This window comes from Podarcis vaucheri (assembly GCF_965113315.1).
Source record: "Podarcis vaucheri genome assembly, chromosome: 14".
NCBI lineage: Eukaryota > Metazoa > Chordata > Lepidosauria > Squamata > Lacertidae > Podarcis > Podarcis vaucheri.
The window spans coordinates 30,575,935-30,589,090 of NC_138752.1; positions in this window are offsets into that span (position 1 = coordinate 30,575,935).

The following is a 13,156-nucleotide window of genomic DNA, read 5'->3' on the forward strand; positions in this document are numbered from 1 at the left end:
TGAGATGACCAGAAGTGTTCACATTTGCCAACCAGCTCCCTCCCTATGTTCTGGACAAACTCTCACCTGCTCCAGCATCCTATGGTCTTGGATACAAACCCAAAACACCCGGGAAACCCTAGCCTGCAGTAGGCTGCAACAGACCACAAGCCATGTTGATTTATCCTAATGGTAGGGGACTTTTGTTTGCTTCTGAGAGCTACATCCTTTCAGGGAACTGTTGGGAGTCATGTAGTGGCAATGGGCAGGGTTGAATCCAGCCATGGGCAGGGCCAGAGCTACTGTGGGCAGGGAACCCCACTTTTCTATCTCTAGGCCACCCCTTTTCATCCTGTTCCCCCCTCCCCACCTTGTCACCTTTATGAAATTAGGCTGAGAAGTACTGTTTACAACAAGTGATTTGGATGCAAATTTGACTAATGTTGGGTCAGTCTTTTCAGGTCATCTCAGACCAGCATCTCTCCCTTGCTTCTTCACATCCTTGGGGTGCAGCTAGAACTGGATCTCAGGGCCAGAGTCCAGGGCCCCCAAATGATGACCCAGAGAATAGGAGACGAGCAGCAAACAGGCCCCATGTCAGCATCCGAGCCCTTTTTGCCTTCTTACTTTTAAAAACATTTTTAGTTGGGGGCTGGCTAGGTGTGCAGATAGTTACAGATGCTAGTTTTCTTATTTCCACAAGCTGTTTGTGCTCCTGATCCCTGCCTTCTCCTCTGAGGAGGCCACAGGACATGGACAGGACCCTTCCTCTCTGCCCCAGTGCTGTGTCGGGCCCTGGTGAGAAGCCCTCTCTTCAGAGCAAGCCAGGTGCATTATTGCTGTTGACAGCGGCCGCCGTTCTTCTCAACAGCTGGGATCTTGCTGGACAGGAAACCTGCCAGCTCTCTCCTGGACAAATATTTGCCTTCTCAATCCCTTTGGCACAGGTCAAGGGGAAGAGGCAAATGCCAAGATGAAGAACAGGGAGGGCAGGTGGTTGTCAAGTCCCAGAATCAGTACCACCACTGGCACTCAGCAGGGCGCCCAGGTGATCCAGGCAGATTACAAAAGAGCTGCTGAGATAAACAGCTTTGCCAACGCAAGTGGAAACAGAGGGAGGAGAGGCAGCAGGTTTGGCCTTTCCCTGTGGGTGGTGTTTACTTGTTCATTGGCCTGCTCCTTGCCTTCCCAGCTGGAGATTTAGGCCCAAGGGGACCTTTGAGGAGCACACTGAGGAGACAAGCTTCCCTTGAACTTCGTCTGCCCACCCCCACCCCACATCCTGGTTGAGCTTCTCCTGAAGTGTGCAGCCCAGAGGACAGGAGACTCTTTGCGGATACATCTGGGCCACAACCCATTTTGTGATTTAAAAATTAACCCTGCTGGTTTAAGAGCAGAGTTAAGGCTGTCTCATGTTGGGCTCTCAGGATGCTGGACCCTTAGGCTAAGGCCTTAGCAGGCATGCCAGCTGTTGGAAACCACAGGACAGGAGCGTGATCTTGTCCTCAAATCCTGCTTGCAGGCTTCCCATTGGGGCATCTGTTTGGCCACTGTGAGAATAGGATGCTGGGTCCCCTTTGGCCTGATCCAGCAGGCTTTTCTGTTCTTATGCCTTGTGATCCGTGGTGATGCTGTGCAATGCCACAAGTTGTGCTTGCTTGCAATGGGAGTTGTAGTCCAAAACATCTGGAGGGCAGCCGGGTTGGGGAAGGGGGTGGCACCTGGCTTTTCTGCTTCATATCTCAGGTTACCCCCATTTGCATCTTTTGTACGTATTTGGAAAATTACGGCATTGGGAAGGTAAGTGTAGTTGCCAGAATGTTGGCAAGAAGATTTATAGTCAAAGGCACTCTGGGAATCTCCATCCCATATCTCACAAACAAAGGATGAGGAGATGCAGATCCAGGTGGAGAAGTCACAGTCCAGAGAAAAGGGGCCACTGTGTCGCCAGGTCAGGTTTGATCTACAGGCTGCCAGCTCACCATGCCAGATCTTCACCCTGCAGATGCTCTGTGGTCCTCACACAGGTGTCCTTCAGAAGGTATTCAATGCGAAAAGGATTCACCAAAGCTTAAGAGATTGAGAAACCACCATTATTGTGTATTTTCTTATTTTCCTACCATATTTCTAGTTTTCCTTTCACTCAAATGTCACAGGGCAGAGATACCTGCAATTAAAAGCAAAGCTATACATGAATATTCAGACAGGCCCACAAAAATTCCATTCTGAGAGTTACCATCTTTCGGAATTGTCCAATGAAGCATTTATCAACAAATAAGTTATTTGGTCAGTAGGGAAGTGGGCATTCTGGCAGCCAGACAGATTTCAGGTGGTGGTGAGGCTTCCTTATTTAGAGATAAAGAAATGAATTCAGTGCTGCCCACCAGCTGGTACACACTGTAAGAAAACAGGTAGGTACAGTCGGTAAGGAGTAGGACGCGCTCTCCCTGCCAACTGTTTATGCCCTTTGGCAATGCCTTATCTCTCCCAGAGAGCAGGAGGTAGACAAAAACAACTCTGTTGATTTCCTGTCCAGTTTGGCGCTCTGCATTAAAGCCTTCGCTCATCCGTGACTCAGCCTGGAAAAGAGTCTCCAAGGAAGTCCTGGTATAGCTTGGAGGAACTAAGCAAAGCACCTCCTAATATGGGTTCTAGAACTTCCTCGGGCCATGCTAACATTTCATGACTGATCTCTGCCTTTACTCCCTTATTAAATAGACGAGAAGTAGGGAGCACCCTTAAGTTCCTTCCTGCAATGCCCTCTTTGCTTATCACAGCAACCCTGTGCCTCCTCTCTCTCTGGGCAGGTCCTGTGCTCTTCTTTCTGCTGTAACAAGCAGGCATCCCTAACCTCTTTGGGTTGGGGCAATGTCCCAGTTTCTTCTGACCATTTGCCAGGAGTTCTGCACACCCAACAAGCCAAGGGACATGTTGGAAAATAGCCCCTCTACAAGTCCCCCAGGCGTCCATCTCCTGCGCCACCGGCTTTGAACTCCGGGCATGGGAGGTGCCTGCCTGCCAGTCATAGAATCATAGAATTGTAGAGTTGGAAGGGACCATGCAGGTCATCTAGTCCAACCCCCTGCTAAGCAGGAATATTTCACCCAACGTGGGGCTCAAACCCACGACCCTGAAATTAAGACAGATCTAACACACATGTGCATTATTTTAGGGAACTTTGTTAAATAACTGAAAATCATCCCTGAGGTGTGTAGGATATGAATTGGGTCACTTTTTTCTAATCTTGGTTGTTTGGATGCCATCTTGAAGAATGGTGGCCATGACTAATGAGATTAATAAATGTTACTATCTCAGCACTTGTGTGACTAATTCGAAACTTATACATGACTAGTTATTCCAATAGTTTCAGAGCTTGATGAGTAATGCCCATTGTTTGATAGCTCTGAGCCAACACATGGGGAAAAACGATTATTTGATTATTATTTTTGCCAACGTTATGTTGTAGAGTACTTATTCATTTGTTTATAGATACGCTTTCTAACACATCACTCTGTTTGCCTTACCAGCAAGTGAGATCAGAATTAGACAAACACAAAGTGCAGTATCAATATAATATTTAGTCAGATACAGCAAAATGCAATAGGAGGCAGGCAGGCAGCACAGATAAAACGATCTCTTCAGAAGCAACACAACTGCTCAGGGAGGCAAAGTCCTGTTAGAATAATAAAAGTCCTTAAAAATAGTTAGACGACAAGAAAGGGAACCAGTCCAGCTTCATGGGGCACCGTGGCCTCGCAAAGTTCCCCAAACACTTGTGCTGAGATTTTATTTGAATTGACTTGAATTGTAAGGAAAGTAATTGTGGGGATTACTATTCAGAACACATGGAAGTATATTTGCTTGAGGGCATCGCAAGTAAATCAGTAACCAAACAATACAAATTATATTTTGAAAGCATAGTATGCCAAAAGAGATTGTGAGTGGCAACGCCCCTCAATGTTGCTTCAGCGATTCAAGAATATTTGCAAAAGAATGGGACTTTGTTCACAGTACATCGAGTCCAGCATGTATCACCGCTTCTGATATACTATCAGGGCAAATGTAAGCTTTTGCTGTTGGTAAACAAAGCCCCTAAACATCTTAGGCCCAGGTTATCTGAAAGGCTGCCTTCTCCTATATAGACTCACTAGGACACCAAGATGATCAGATGAAGCCCTTCTGGTGGGTCAGGCACTTTGGAGGTTTGCAGAGCACTGCAACACCCACTTTGGTGGAATAGCCTCCTTGCTAACATCCGGTTCATTTCCGGACCCAATTGAAAGTGCTGGCAATTACCTTTAAAGCCTCAAACAGTTTGGAGCCATGATTCTTAAATGGCAGCCTGTACCCCTATCAACCTGCCCCTGCCAAAAGATCCACTTCAGAGCTCCTGCTTAGGCTTTTTCCTCCACAGACGATCAGGTTAGAAGGAATACAGAGCAGATCCTTCTTGACGGTGGCTCCACCACTATGGAACTTTTGACATTGTTAAGTAGGCCTTAAAGACTTAGCTTTTACCTCTTGTGTTTTGTGATCCATGTGTGGATGTGTTTTGGCTTTTAGTAGCAGTCATGTTGAGCTGGGTACTGTTTTGAAATGTGTAATGGGAATTGTAGTTGCTTGTGTGTAAGTCACCGACTTCCCTAAACTGCTTGTTTGTTTAAACCTTTCCCTAACTGAAGTGCACCCCTGTGCGTCTGCTTCAGTCGCTGGCAGAATCCGTTAGTGGGTGTTTCCTAAACTTTTTCCAACATAAGAATTCCTTGACAGCCAGTCTCCGCCTAGCCTCTCTGCGTGGAAGCCTTCTGCGCAGAGTAGGTGTGCCCAGTGGTGGTCCGGCACTCTCCCCGCTGATCTCACTGGAAGAGTCCCTGAGCCTTGCCTCCAAAGTGCTCTCATTCCCTCCTTCCTTCTTGGTGTTACCTTGAAGGGTTTCCCCCTCGGAAACCCTCTCTCTCTCCTTGCTTGTTCCCTCTCCTGCACTATCGGGGCGACTTCTCTCTCTGCTGGTCTCCGATGTCAGTTCCATGACAAAATGTTTGTTCTTGCGATTGCATTATGCTTCATTTGTTGGTATATATTGTGGCAACCCCCCTTTTTGTTTGACTAGAGGTCTTTTTAAAATGAAAATGATAGTAAAACAACAACAAAGCAACCAAATCCCTTTGCAGATTTCCCCACCTAGGCTGAAAGAAGGGGAAAGACAAGCCAGGATCTGTGACGCAGCAGCAAAAAAAGGCTATTCTAGGCTGTATCAACAAAAGTATAGTGTCCAGATCAAGGGAAATAATAGTACCACTCTATTCTGCTTTGCTCAGACCACATCTGGAATACTGTATCCAATTCTGGGCTCCACAATTTAAGAAAGATGTTGACAGGCTGGAATATGTGCAGTGGAGGGCAACCAAGATGATCAAGGGTCTGGAAACTAAGCCTTACGAGGAGTGCTTGAAGGAGCTGGGTATGTTTAGCCTGGAAAAGAGGAGACTGAGAGGAGATATGATAGCCATCTTCAAATATCTTAAGGGCTGTCACATGGATGAGGGAACATGCTTGTTTTCTCCTGCTCTGGAGAATAGGACAAACCAATGGCTTCAAGTTACAAGAAAGGAGATTCTGACTAAACATCAGGAAGAAATTCCTGATAGGAAGAGCTGTTCGATAGTGGAACAGTCTCCCTCAGGAGGCTGTGGACTCTCCTTCCTTGGAGGTTTTTAAGCAGAGGTTGGATGGCGATCTATCATGGATGCTTTAGCTGAGATTCCCGCACTGCAGGGAGTTGAACTAGATGTCCCTTGGGTTCCTTCCAACTCTAAGATTCTATGCTTGGCTTGCCCCAAGGGTGCCTTTTACCTGGGGATAAATCCTTTAACAAACCAGACTCTTCGTCCTGGAGAAGAGTGACTAGTGGGGTGCCACAGGGTTCTGTCTTGGGCCCGGTCTTATTCAACATCTTTATCAACGACTTGGATGATGGACTCAAGGGCATCCTGATCAAATTTGCAGATGACACCAAACTGGGAGGGGTGGCTAACACCCCAGAGGACAGGATCACACTTCAAAACGACCTTGACAGATTAGAGAACTGGGCAAAAACAAACAAGATGAATTTTAACAGGGAGAAATGTAAAGTATTGCACTTGGGCAAAAAAAATGAGAGGCACAAATACAAGATGGGGGACACCTGGCTTGAGAGCAGTACATGTGAAAAGGATCTAGGAGTCTTGGTTGACCACAAACTTGACATGAGCCAACAGTGTGACGCGGCAGCTAAAAAAGCCAATGCAATTCTGGGCTGCATCAATAGGAGTATAGCATCTACATCAAGGGAAGTAATAGTGCCACTGTATTCTGCTCTGGTCAGACCTCACCTGGAGTACTGTGTCCAGTTCTGGGCACCACAGTTCAAGAAGGACACTGACAAACTGGAACGTGTCCAGAGGAGGGCAACCAAAATGGTCAAAGGCCTGTAAACGATGCCTTATGAGGAACGGCTAAGGGAGCTGGGCATGTTTAGCCTGGAGAAGAGGAGGTTAAGGGGTGATATGATAGCCATGTTCAAATATATAAAAGGATGTCACATAGAGGAGGGAGAAAGGTTGTTTTCTGCTGCTCCGGAGAAGCGGACACGGAGCAATGGATCCAAACTACAAGAAAGAAGATTCCACCTAAACATTAGGAAGAACTTCCTGACAGTAAGAGCTGTTCGACAGTGGAATTTGCTGCCAAGGAGTGTGGTGGAGTCTCCTACTTTGGAGGTCTTTAAGCAGAGGCTTGACAACCATATGTCAGGAGTGCTCTGATGGTGTTTCCCGCTTGGCAGGGGGTTGGACTCGATGACCCTTGTGGTCTCTTCCAACTCTATGATTCTATGATTCTAAATTTCTGCTGAGCCTCATTCAAGCTGATGAGGCTTCATTTGGTGCTTGCACCTGCCTGTGTCTTTATTGAAGGGATGGTTTGCAGAGCTTTAAAGGAAGGCTGTCTATGGAAGGCATGCACCCTTGTGTAAACAGAGATCTCACTGGCTGGAGTTGGTCCCAGGGCCAGTGTCCATCAGTGTTCCACCTAGCTCCCTGGGGGAAATGCTAGCCAGACCAGCTACGGAGGCTTGCTTCCAATTTGTTTAGGTGGGTTTGTTGCCGTTTGTTCGATTCGCAGCGGAGCTGGGTGTGTTGAATTGCCCATATCACATATCCAAGCCAACATCCTTGGCATTAGACTTCCCAAGAAAGGCCTGATCCATTCTTCAAACAACCAAGTATGCAAATACGAGTGTTTGGGTGAGAGAGATATTTATAAAGCCCAATAGGGAGTTAAGGGAGAGAGACAGGGTGGTGGTGATAGAAGGCAACATCCTTCAAGGGAAATGGTGAGACATCTCTGGAGGTGGGACTGGGCTGCTCAAAGTTCTTTCTAAACTGTATATAGTTATACCTTGGTTGTCGAACGCCTTGTGACTTGAACATTTTGGCTCCCGAACACCACAAACCTGGAAGTGAGTGTTCCGGTTTGCGAATGTTCTTTGGAACCCAGACAGCTGATGTGGCTTCCACTGTTTCTGATTGAGTGCAGGAAGCTCCTGCAGCCAATTGGAAGTCGTGCCTTGGTTTTTGAATGTTTTGGGAAGTCAAACGGAGTTCCAGAACGGGTTCTGTTCGAGAACCAAGGCACGACTGTATAAAATATTGAAAAGCAAATTAAAAGCCCCCCATTTAAAAGTCCTGTAATTGCACAGGGATGAGCCGGCTGAGTTATCTTAAGAACATCAGAAGAGTCTGGCTGCTGAACAGGCCAAAGGGGGACCATCCTGCATCCTACTCTCACAGCAGCCAATGAGAAGCCACAAGGAGGACATGAGTGCAACAGCAACTGGTATTCAGGGCCATGCTTCCTCTGACACTGGAGGTCCTTGCAAAGCTTTTAGTTATGGAGCCATAGCTCAATGGTGGAACCCTGTTGGATCAAACCAAAGGTCCAACATCCCGTTCTCACAATGGCCAACCAGATGTCCCAATGGGAAGCCTGAAAGCAGGGCACGAGTGCCGCAGCAGTACTCTTTCCTTGCATGTGATTCCCAGACATACTGCCTCCAATGCTATCATTGATGTCACAGGCACTGCCCAATATGTGGCTGTGCAAGAGTTGACCAAAAGCAGAATATAGCACTGATGGTGCTTGGGAGGTATAGAGAGGAGCTTATTTCACCAGCAGCCTCCAAATGCAGCCCTTGTGTTGCATGATCAAGAAATCAGCTGGGCCTCTTTGCAACTCAGGCATGTTAAGGGTGTACAACTCCCTGCAAGATGCTGCAGTATTGGTGGTCTCTTATTTGAAGGCTACTTCAGAGAGTTGCCAGTGCTCCACTCCCTGCTGCCCATCCCTCCTGCTGGCTTCCGGTGTGCTCTGCTGCCCAGCAATCCACCTGGTGCCTCATGACGGGCCGGGTTGCCTTTGCAACAACACCAAGGCCCAAGATCTGCAAACAACAGTAATTGAAAGGGACTTTATTATAGCCTTTATCTTGCTGGTATTGACACATTGGAAAAGGCAGGCAGGTGTGTATTTTTAGAAGTGCTGTTTGTGTGTTTGGTGGGGCTGGGATGTAAGTGTGGGTGGGTGTGGACTGAGAAAGTGGGTTCAGTCTTCCGAACTAAGGAAAGGGTGCTTTCCCTGTAACGGTTGCTGAATCAGAAAAGGGCTGGGCATTGGCAGAGGCAGCTGCACCACTTAACTAAATCAGGGAGGGTTGTGCTAGGCTCCCTGCCTCAAATCTTGGAGGACCGCTGCTAGTCAGGGTTGACAATACTGGATGAGCCAAGGGTCTGGAAGTATAAGTCTGTGTTCCTATGTAATGGGGGGGGGCAGGACCTCTGGCTCACAGGCCATCTTGGGCTGACACAGTCTAATTTGACCCATGAGGGCCCTTTAGTAAAACCACAACTAGCTGTCCGTCAACTGACACCCCCTTAATGGGCAGTGTGGTGGGGTTCAGTTCTGCATTGGCTGCACCCACCACCAGTTCCCCGCAGGAAACTGGTTCGTGCAATCAAAGCAGCTGATGAGAGGGTGGTTAAATCCTGCTCAAACCCCTGCAGAGAGCAAGGTTGAAGTCTCCACTCATCAGCAGAGAATTCAGTCCTGCTGGGTGAAGCTAAGACAAGCCTGCAGGATCAGACCAGTGGCCCATCTAGTCCTGCATCCTGTTGCCGTGGGGCCAACCAGATACCCGTCAGAAGCCCACAAACTGGACATGAGTGCAAGTTCACTCTGCCAACCTTGGTCTGCCCTGTGGATTAAACTTGATGTCACTGTAATATCACATGATTGACAGGCAGGCGTTCCCACCCAGCGGCGTAGCGTGGGTTGTCAGCACCCGGGGCAAGGCAAATAATTTGCGCCCCCTAACCCGTGGATTTGCGCCCCCTAACCCTAACCCCCAGATGTTGCGCCCGGTGCGGCCGGCCCCCCTGCACCCCCCACGCTACACCACTGTTCCCACCCACATTTCAAAGTTGGCCCGCAGGGTTGGGGAAGATAAGAGCTGGTCCACTGGGCCAAAAAGGTTCCCCACCCCTGCTGTGTATGGAAAGCTTAGTGAGGTGGGTCAAGATAGAGGTTGCTATCTCTAGCACCCCTAAGAATCAGCCCTGTGACTCTTGCCAGAGAGGAAGAGCTGCCTTCTCAGCAGGGACAAAGGAGAAAAGAGTTGTAGCTCAGGGGCTGGGCACCTGCAATGAACACAGAGCATGCCCAGTTCAGTCCCCAGCAGTGCCAAGTGGGGCTGGGCAAGGCTGCAGCTGGAAACCCTAAAGAACTGCTGCTGCCAGCCAGTGAAGACCTTTTCCATCCTAAGGGCCACATTCCTGCTTGAGCGGCCTCCTGAGGGCCATGATGGGTGTGGGCTGATCACAGTGGCTGCTCTCTGTGTGTACATCTTTGTTCTCAGGCCTGTTGCTGCTGAGCAGTAAGCTCTTTGAGGTTCAGGAGCAGTAAATAGATACCTGCCACGCAAGGTCTGTGAGAGGGAAGGCGTCCTTATGCAAAACAGGCTGCAGATCACAAATGATAAAGATTTGAGTGGTTTCATAGCGCAGCTGTAAGTGATAAGAAGTGGTGGCCTTGCCAGTTTCTTTTCTGGCTCTGCCCCATAGTAGATTATTCCCAGGTACCAGTTTGGCTTTATTCATAGAACCAAAGGATTGTAGAGTTGGAAGAGACCCCAAGGATCATCCAGTCCAACCCCCTGCAAAGCAGAAATCACAATGTTTTACGCATTCCATTTTAAGTGGAGCTGACATTCTCCAGGACTGGCCAGCATCCCTGCACACACCCCTGGGCAGAGACTGGTTCAGTTCCAGCCCTGCCCAGTCTATCTGCAAGGAATGTGCCCAGCTCAGCAGAAGTTGCCTTTGCCACAACTGTTTGTTCTGGTTTCTTCACCCTGATAGCCACTTTCTAGGATGGCGGCCCTTATCAGCCCTGATGTGGGAAGCGTGCAGGACCTCTGCTTCTGACAGCGGCAAAGGTGACCTCAGCACTTCCGATAGGACACACCATAGCCAGCCCTCGATTGCAGTCTTGACTGGTTTCTTCACTTTTGGGGGGAGGGGGTGTACTGTAGTCTGGCTGTGCGAGGGGGGAATCTAAAGCCTCCATCTCCAGCAAGGTAGCTTGACTTCTCCCTAAGACAGCAGCCCTTGTCAAGCGATCAGTTCAGACCCCACAGCATGGGCAAGCAGTGCTCCCTCCCCTGGCAGCCTGCTGGTTGGGGAGGAAGAGAAAGAGTTCACCACTCCCTTCAGACTCTGATTCTGCCCGCCACTGCATGTGGGAGGCATGGGAGAGAACAACAGATTTACCCTCAAGGGAATACAGCCTTTTGACAATATAGGGTACCTTTAAAGCATATTCCTGCATTGCAGGGGGTTGGACTAGATGACCCCTCGGGTCCCTTCCAACTCTACAATTCAACACACATTTAAAGTACATTACTTCTTCCAAAGAATCTAGCAGATACAGTTTGCTAAGGGTGCTGGAAATGGTAGCTCTGTGAGGCAGAAACTGCAGATACAGTGGTACCTCAGGTTACATACGCTTCAGGTTACAGACTCCGCTAACCCAGAAATAGTGCTTCAGGTTAAGAACTTTGCTTCAGGATGAGAACAGAAATCGGGCTCCGCCGGTGTGGCAGCAGCAGAAGGCCCCATTAGCTAAAGTGGTGTTTCAGGTTAAGAACAGTTTCAGGTTAAGTACGGACCTCCAGAACAAATTAAGTACTTAACCTGAGGTACCACTGTACCAAGATTTTACACTGAATATGCTTTAAATATATAGCAATTCACCTGCCTTAAGACCACAGAAGCATCCCACCCCATGTCATTGGAGGTTTTTAAGCAGAGGTTGGATAGCTGTCTATCAGGGATTCCTTAGCTGGATTCCTGCATTGTAGGGGATTGGACTAGATGACCCTGGGACTGCCTCCCAACTCTGCAATTCTATGATTTTTTTGCTGCCATCCATTTTTGAGTTGCCACTGCTGCCTGCAAGCTCCACCTGCCACTGCAGCCTCTTGTGGAACTAATTTCCTTGGACACTAGCATGGGGGACAGGTAAGGGAGAGGGGGAGAGAGCATGCGGAACGAGTCAGGTGGCTACAACTAGGCACAGCTGAGGGCCTTGTTCCAGGACCCATCCTTAGTGACTGCTCACTGATGGGCATCGACTCTTCCACTGCTGCAGTGAAAGGCTGGATCGTAGAATTGTAGTGCTGGAAGGGACCCCAGGGGTCATCTAGCCCAACCGCCTGCAAATCAGGATTCACGTTTTACACTTTTCATTTTAATTGGGAGCTGAGCTTCTCCAACGTTCCTTCAGCCACCCTTGGGCAGTTCAGTTCCAGCCTGGTCCAGTCTTTCTGCAAAGAGTGTGCCCAGCTCGGCACAAGTCGCATTTGCACATTTCACAACTGTTTATTCTGGTTTCTTCACCCTGATAGCCACCTTCAAGGATAGCGGCCCTTATCGGCCCCGATATAGCAAGCATGCAGCAAGAGGTCTGCTTCTGGTGGAGACAAAGGTGCTCTCAGCCCTACTGATGGGACACGCCAGGGCCAGCCCTCCAATCCGGCCGTTTATCACTTGCACAGTCCAGGAAATGTTCAGTTGAGAACACAGAGAGATTAAGGGGGGGAAACACACAGAGAGATTTGTGAGCTGTTGAAAGATTGCATTGAGCAACTGGGAGAACCTTCGGGCACACTGCTGGCAGCTTTAGGCTTTTAAGAGAGCTCTTTAACTGGGCAGCTGGAAAGAAGCCCTTGATATTGCCCGAGTTTGGGTCACCCAGCTGGTCAGTCCACCCAGCAGCTGGCTAAGAGCCCCTCCAGCCCTGCATTTGCAAAGCTGGTTTTGTGGGACCCAGCTGGATTGGGGGGGGGGGGTTAAAGCCTCAAGCAGCTTTGATCCTGGCCACCTTAAGGATGGTCTTTTTCCAATGGCGGGCCTTGCAGCGGCCCAACAGCAGAGGCCATTAAATAAGGCGGAACATAAGAGTTTGCTGCATTGCAGGGTATTTGGTAGAGCCCCATGATAAGTTTGCTGGGCCTTGGCTCTGTACTGTTTCAGGCACTGGGTCCAAACTGGGCTCTTTTCAGGAAGCACAGGCTCAAACCAGTTCACCGCCATGTGAAGCTGTTTGACATGGGAGGGAGGACCTGGCACAAAGAACCCGGGGGGGGGGCACTCATCCTTTCCCTCCTTACTTGGCAGCAAGGAGAGCAGCAGCAGGCATCAAGGAGGCAAAAGCCCTCCTGCCTACTCTGAGATTTGTATCCCAAGGCCACCCTTTGAAAAGCACAGCCCTGGAGGATGGAAGCTGCCTCCACATGACCTTCAGTGCCATGGCATGGCAACAGCTCTGGAGGTCAGGCTGACACAGGCATCTCTTGTTGCAAAAGCTCTTTGCAAGGCCATTTTAAACACAAAGTAAGAGGAAACAGAGTCCTCTGGTGGACTCTCATTCGCTAGAGGGATTTGGATTAGATGACCTCTGAGGTCCCTCCCAAATTCTAGAATTCTATGTGTGGAATCACTTACAGGTAGCTGGGCTGGGCTAGTCTGGGTGGCTAGTTGAGCAGCCCATTTATTCAGCAGTTCGAGATGTCACCAAGGAGAGG